Here is a 6,881-nt window from a genome sequence, read left to right on the forward strand (position 1 = left end):
AGTGTGCGAACTGACGCCTCTGCAGAGGGGAGTACATTGCACTCCCTCCCCAGTTCTTAATAAGGACAGCCAATATTTAGCCCTCTGAGATCCAGGCTGTGTGCTCAGGAGAGACACTTGGTGCCAAGCACTTCCTCAGAGCAGCCGTGTAAATTAACTTGGTGCCAGGGTCTGCAGTGCCTCCCCTACACGTGTGTGTCCTCCCCCTGGTCTTCTGTAGCTGGGTATGCAGGCACAGAGTGAATTGGGTGTCCCAAGGGGCCCAGTTCCTTCTGTGTCACTGCTTCCCATCTGTTGGCATGGAAAAACAGTGGTGAGGAGAGTGACCCCAGTTCAGATGGGGCCTGCTTCAACCACTGAGATATAAATAACGAGCCCAGCCAAAAGTATTACAGAGCTGCTAGTTGGTCTCAGCTGCCCCTGGAGGTTTGCTGCCACCAGCTCGTGTCCCAAAAGGGTAAACAAAGCTCTGACAGGGGTAAAAGGTCCTACAGCTCTCCCAGATGATACAGTATCTGCCAAGAAATCTGTGAGACCGTGGTTCTCAGGCATGCTAAGGGCCAATTTCTATTTTCTTAGCTGCCTTTAACCCCTCCCTTCTCTTCCAAACAAAAATAGCAGAATTTTAATAGAGATTTCAAGTCAGAATGCTCCTGTTCCCATCTGAGCTGGTGGAAAGTTCCATGTGTTGCTGTGCAGATACTGCCACGTTTTCATTGACTTGAGTCCAGTAGAACTAAGAGGAAACATCTGTGGAGTGGGATAGCTCTGTGTTTGTCCCAGAAATTAATTGCTTCTGCTGGGAGTGTCGAGAGGCTGAAAGCTGTGCACTAGAGATGAGGAGTCTAGAAACTCCTGCTAGGCTTCTACTCATGTTGCCTAGAAAGCACACACCTGCAATTTACCTATTTCACAGGGACAGCATTCCCCTCAAAGCAGAAAAGGGCTAGGCTGTAGGTCGGTGGACCCAAGCCCAGGAATCCTGTCTGCCTATGTTTTACAGCTACAGTTCAACACTGTAATTGTGCAGTTTGGGGAGAAGAGGGGAGCTCATTCTGCCCTGGGGAGGCAATAGGGAGGAGCATGGCTGTCCCACCTGCAGTCAGGCTTTAAAAGAAGCCTTCCTTCAGCACAGCCTGGTGTAAAGACAAATTGGTGTGAGCCAGAGCTCACTCACAGGTCCCGTGAGTGTGCAAGTCTCTCTTCAAGGGATTTGGCACCTTTGATTTGACACAGACAACAGGGTGTTTCTGTATTTGTTTTGTAAGCAGCAGTTACCCACTTCTGCTAGGACTGCCTCCAGCTTTTCTTTTGAACTGCAGCAGATGCCACTGCCCTCCTCAGCAGCAGGATGTTCTCCAGCCCTGCTGTGGCACTGGTTTACTTTGCCTGTGGTCAGTGGCCACTGTGGCACTCAGAGAGTTTGAGAAGCAAAGCTGTAACTGGTGAGACTGAGTGCTCCAGTCCTGACCCCAGAGCCTTGTTCTCCCTGTTCCTTTAACACACTGGGGAAAAATGCAAGAGGAGGTTTGCAACTGGTACTGAATCTCTTCAGCCATCAGCCTCTCTGATTTCTCACTGCTCCTCTTGTCTCCTAGTGCACTCCTGCCCCATTGCACTCCCTGCCCATGCAAGGCAGCTTTCCCTTCTAAGGCAAAATGTGGCTGCTCCTGATAGTTGTGCCTCACAGAGGCTTCTTTTCCTTTGTTCTTTTCCTTTTTCCTTCTTTTCCTTAGATCTGCATTTCTAGCGATCTTCTTGGAGCTGCATTTCTAGCTATCCAGGAACAAAGATGTTTTTGCTGTTGCTGCAAAACATCATTAGAATCTCAAACATGCTGCTGATGACTCCCTGGTGATGGTTTAAGCCTCCATTTCATTGACTGGAACACTTTTTAATAGAGCTGTGGTTATCTCTCGAGCTCTGTGAACATCTCTGTTGCCATCCTGATCTCAAGATCTGGGTAAGATGAGCAGCACAGGCATGGCTGAGTTTTCATGTCACACCACTTGTTGATGAGATTTGTTCTCCTTTATTTAGACAGAGATCATCATAGTTGCTGCAGCCCCTTAGCTTGTACCTTCAGAGGGCTAAGAAGGATTCTCAGGCCCTTTCTGATTTCCTGCACCCAGCTGGCTGTGGCAGGGATCCCTCCCTTCCAGAGGAGCTCTCTCCCTGCCCCTTCTCTCCGTGTTTTGGCAAATGGTAAGTTTGCCTGTTTCCACAGCTGGAAGCCTATGGGTTGAAAAGTCATGATTTAAGTCCTACCTCTCTTCAGTCCCTCCAGTGAAAGACCAACTTTAACACAATGAGGCTTTTCGAGACCATGGATTGCTTTCTTTCTGCTGTCTGATCATGCAAACTTTTCTATAAATTCATAAAATTAAGGAATTCACGAACCTGAAGTTGAAATTCTCACATAATCCACAATTCAGCAACCACAGCAATCTAATACTCAAAAGTGAGAACAACATTAAATAAGTCTAAGCTGACAGATCTGCTGTCTACTTGCCTGTCTAAAAATACTGACCATCAAGTTCAGTGCTGACCTCGCTTGAACTGATGCTGTGACAGGCAGTGGACCTCGACAGGAATTCCTCCAGAGTTTTGGTGTTAAATTTGGACATTTCACTACAGTTTTCCTTTGGCTGTTTGGACTTCGGGATCTGGCTGGGGGGCAAACACAAAGCAGTGAAGACAGACAGATCTAGTCTACAGGAGCTACAGTCTCCAAACAAAAGGGAGTGTGAGTCCTTTGGTGCAGCTCCTTTGCAAGCAGAAGGATTTTAAGCAGCTGATATTACTTGAACTGAAGTGCTCCACATTTGCATCTGGTCTAAAGCCCAAGGATCTACTGTAGAATAGATCCTTCTGTGCTGTAGCCCTTGGTGTACGTGGGGTAGGGATGCGAGCCGTGCTTGACATGGGATATGATGGGAAGGTTCCCTCCTTAGGCTCAGAGCCAGTTTCCTGAAGTTGATGCTGGGGATAACATTTTGGCAAAATCCTTGGTTTTCCCCATCATTGTCCTTACGAAAACCGCCCTTTCCTGAACTGTTACTGCATTTCTTCTCGATTGGTCTCCAAAACAATAATCCATAGATGTGGCTCTCTCCATTTTAACCTGTTCCCATGTTTATGCTGATGGAAATCAGGAACGATGCCAGCATGAGTTCAGGCAGCGGCTAATGAATATCAGAGATTTTCTTGTGCTAGCCCCGCTTCCTCACACAGTGTTTGTTACTTTCCACTGCTGTTTCTCGCCTGTTCCTCTTTGATGGTACTGGGGTGCCACTGACACGCGGATCCTACCTGTCGGAACCCAGGAAATTCCTCTGGCTGCCCTGGAGGACTCGAGACCCTGCCCAGGGGGCTCAGAGACCCCAAGACCCCTGTGCCTTTGATTTAGCCCTTGGAAAAAACAATGAAGAATTATTGTAATTATATGAAGAATTACAAGACACAAAAGTTTAAGTAGAATGATAGTGAATTTATCAGAGGGTGAAAAATAGATATTTTGGGGTTTTTAGAATGGGGGATTCAGGGGACAAGATGGAGGAATCTGGGCGTGTCCTGTCTTTCTCCTTCTTCTTCTTGGCCTCCATCTTCTGCTGTGATGTTGATACTTTTAGATTAGTTTAGAGTAGAAGCTCACTGTCTAACATAGGTGATAGGTATTGGGAAGTAATTGTAAACATTGTACACATAGTTTTTAGTATAAAAAGATAACACCACCTCTGAGGTGGGTGGAGTCCCTCTCACTGTCTTGCTGAGCAGACCTCGGCTGGACAGGAGAAAGAATTTTATAGATAAGGAACAATAAACAACATTGAGACTGAGAATTGAAGAGCTCTGACTCCTTCTTCGACTACCGGGCTGGGAAAAGAGACTTTCTAACACATCTTGGGATCACTCTGACCAGCGAGAGTCCTGAGACCTACCCTTGCAGAGTGGATGTCACCAAATCACAGAACATTCCAAGCTGGAAAGGACCCACAAGGATCAAGTCTGGCTTTAAGTGAATGGCCTGTACAGGGACTGACAACCCTGGCATTTTTAGCACCAGGCTCTAATGCACTGAGCTGATCTCAAGGGAGCAGAGGTGTGAATCCCAGTGTGCTGCCCTAGCCATGGATCGGGCCCCCGAGCTTCAGGGCCCCAAAAGTAAAGATGCTTTTGGGCCTCCCCTTTGCGCTCCTGCTGTCAGTGCTGGCGGGGCAGGCAGGAGCCTTCCCAGGGAGGAGGAGCTTCAGGCAAAGAGCTGGCATCATTCAGCATTGGGGTGGCCTGCCTTTGAACTGGTGACTTAGCCCTGAAAGGCCAGCTCTGGTAATTGCCGATCTTGATAATGACCGTGTGAATGCTGTTAGCCAGTCCACCCGGGCGCTTTCCAGCCATTATGCAGTGGTGCTGCCTCATTTCTTGGCTTGGCCACACCTGCTCTTTTCCTAGGAGCCAAAGCAAAACAGCCTCTGATCTTGCTGCCCATTTCCTTGCCTAGCTGGGCACAAAATCACAGGTCTGCATTGCTGCCAGGAGCATCCAGCTTCCTTTCATGGATTTATTCCAACTACTGTTTTGCTAACTGAAAGCCTTCCAAATTCAGCATCCCAGCCTACTTACTGGGTTTCCCAAAGCCACGTAAACTTTTCTGTCTGCTTCCCTGCGGCCCTGGAATGGTTTCCACAAGCGTAGGTTCTTCTGCCCTCTTTTTTTCATCTCAAACCAGTTACCTTGCAATTAACAGGAGCTGCTCTCTCTCTAACCAGGAGTCTGGGCTTGAAACCAGGGAGTGAAGTGCCTTTACTGGGAAGTAAAATCTGTAATTGCACAGATGTTAAAAATCATGGACAAAACCTTGGTTCCTTGGCATAATTTTAGCATTTGCTGATGACTTCCAGTTCTATTAGTTCATCTAATAAAAAGGATTACTTCTACTCACTTCCCACACCTCTCTCACCTAAAGAAGTGTGAATCATGAGGATCTCAAAAGCAAAGAGCATTGAGAGCCCCATTATTTAACTGGAACCTCTGGCTTCAGCGGGAGCTTGGTCAGAGGATGGCTGTTCCCTTAAGCATCCTCGTGCTGGATCCAATGCAGCAACACTTCAGCTTGCTCCCATCAGCTGGATGGGCCAGGGTTTATGAGCTTTTGTAATCTCAAGGATTTTTATTTTCAGTCTACACTGGACAGAATCAGAGCAAAGCCCCCTGTAGATAGTGTTACAGCTGGAGACAAGTGTTTTGAGTCTACTTGTTTTCATTTTTCTCATTTTTCAAGAAAAATGGTGGTGGCATTCAGCACAGGACCTGCTGGATGGTGCAGGGAGGGGTCTCCTTGGTGCAGACCTGTTCTTCAGGGACTAATGGAAAGCCACCCTGCCATTCTTGTTTCAGATGGGCAACACTCCAGCTGGTCCCAGGCTGGAAATCTGAGGTTAGGAATTGCTGTCAGACTCCACACCACAGCAATCTGTTTCATGGGCAGCAGTAAAGGGAGCATTTTGATTTTTTCTCCAGCTTGGCAGCACATGAATCAAAGCAAAGGCAGGAGAGTGTATCTGTAGCCAAGGAAAACTGGGAGGTACTGAGTTACCTACCAAAAGTACTTTCGAGTTTCAAGGAAAACAAACGTGTTTTTGTGTAAGTGTCTGGCATCTCTTGGGCTCCATCCATCCCATTTTGGGATAGTCCAGGCAGGAGAACAGTAAATCCCCAAAATATGTATTTTCCAGTTTAAATTTGAGTGAGGGTTGGTGCACATGATAAAGAGCAGTGAAAATCAAACTGTTCCTCCTATGCTTCAAAAGCTTGGACTGTTCAGGTAGGACATCAGGGCAGGATTTTCCTTATTCAGCAGAAGTGTGAGATAGGGTAACACAGTGGTTGCCAAACTAACTCATTGGCAGCTCTTTTTCCAGTAACATCCCTGTTTATCTCAGATCGTTTATGCTCCTAGAACTCCAGAGTTTCACATTGTGCTGGGTGGCATCTTGCCTTAAATTATCAGAAAAGTTTTAAGGTTAATAGCTGATGTCTGGAGCACTTTGTTCTGCAAAATGCCCATCTTTCCTCCCTCCACATTAATTTCTTCCACTTGTTCAAACTGCTGCTGTTCCTCCTGTGGGGAAGGACTTACCTGCTTGAGTTGCAGCTGCTGAACAACCACACCACCCAAAAAACCAGGCAGTGGTCTTGGTTTAGGCTGCAGAGCTGCTCAGCACAGCCCAGCTGCTCCGAGAAGTCAGGCTGGGGATCTGCAAAGGGGCCTCGAGGAGAATGGCTTTTTGTGGAACATGTGCCCCTGGTCCCAAGTCCCACTGGAGATCCCATGGAGAAGCAATGACAGCAGGATGACCCTACCAAAGCCACAGTGGGACTGCTTTTTAGAGGGTTAAGAGCCACCCTACACTCTGAGCAAGGAACTGGGGTGCTCAGTCCCCCCACCCGCTCCCTCTGCCGCTGTTGGTGCCTGGACATCCCTTGGGGCATCCCTGCTGAGGGGCGGGGGACAGGCGGGGGACAGGCGGCCCCTCTCTGCTCCCTCGGCCACCCAAGCGCTGTTTCACACCTGGCCTCGCTGTTGCCATCGCTGACACACGAGATCAAACTCGTGGCGTTGTGCTAAAAGCCACAGGAAATCCTTCCAGCTACACTCCCAGCCTTTCCTCATGTTTAGCTTAGCAGACTGTCGGTACATTCATTCGTCCTTTTTTTGTAGTTTTTTTTTGTTTTGTTTATTTTTTTCTTTTTTAACAAAAACAAGCGGCGTGCTAAGAGCTGCAGCCCCCCCTGGGAGGTGTTCAGCCTTGGCCGGAGCCGCCCGGGGCCGGGAGGCTGCGCTGGCCCAGGCTCAGCGGGAGCTCTCTGGGACAGCCATT

This window comes from Molothrus ater, chromosome 1, assembly GCF_012460135.2.
Source record: "Molothrus ater isolate BHLD 08-10-18 breed brown headed cowbird chromosome 1, BPBGC_Mater_1.1, whole genome shotgun sequence".
Lineage (NCBI taxonomy): Eukaryota > Metazoa > Chordata > Aves > Passeriformes > Icteridae > Molothrus > Molothrus ater.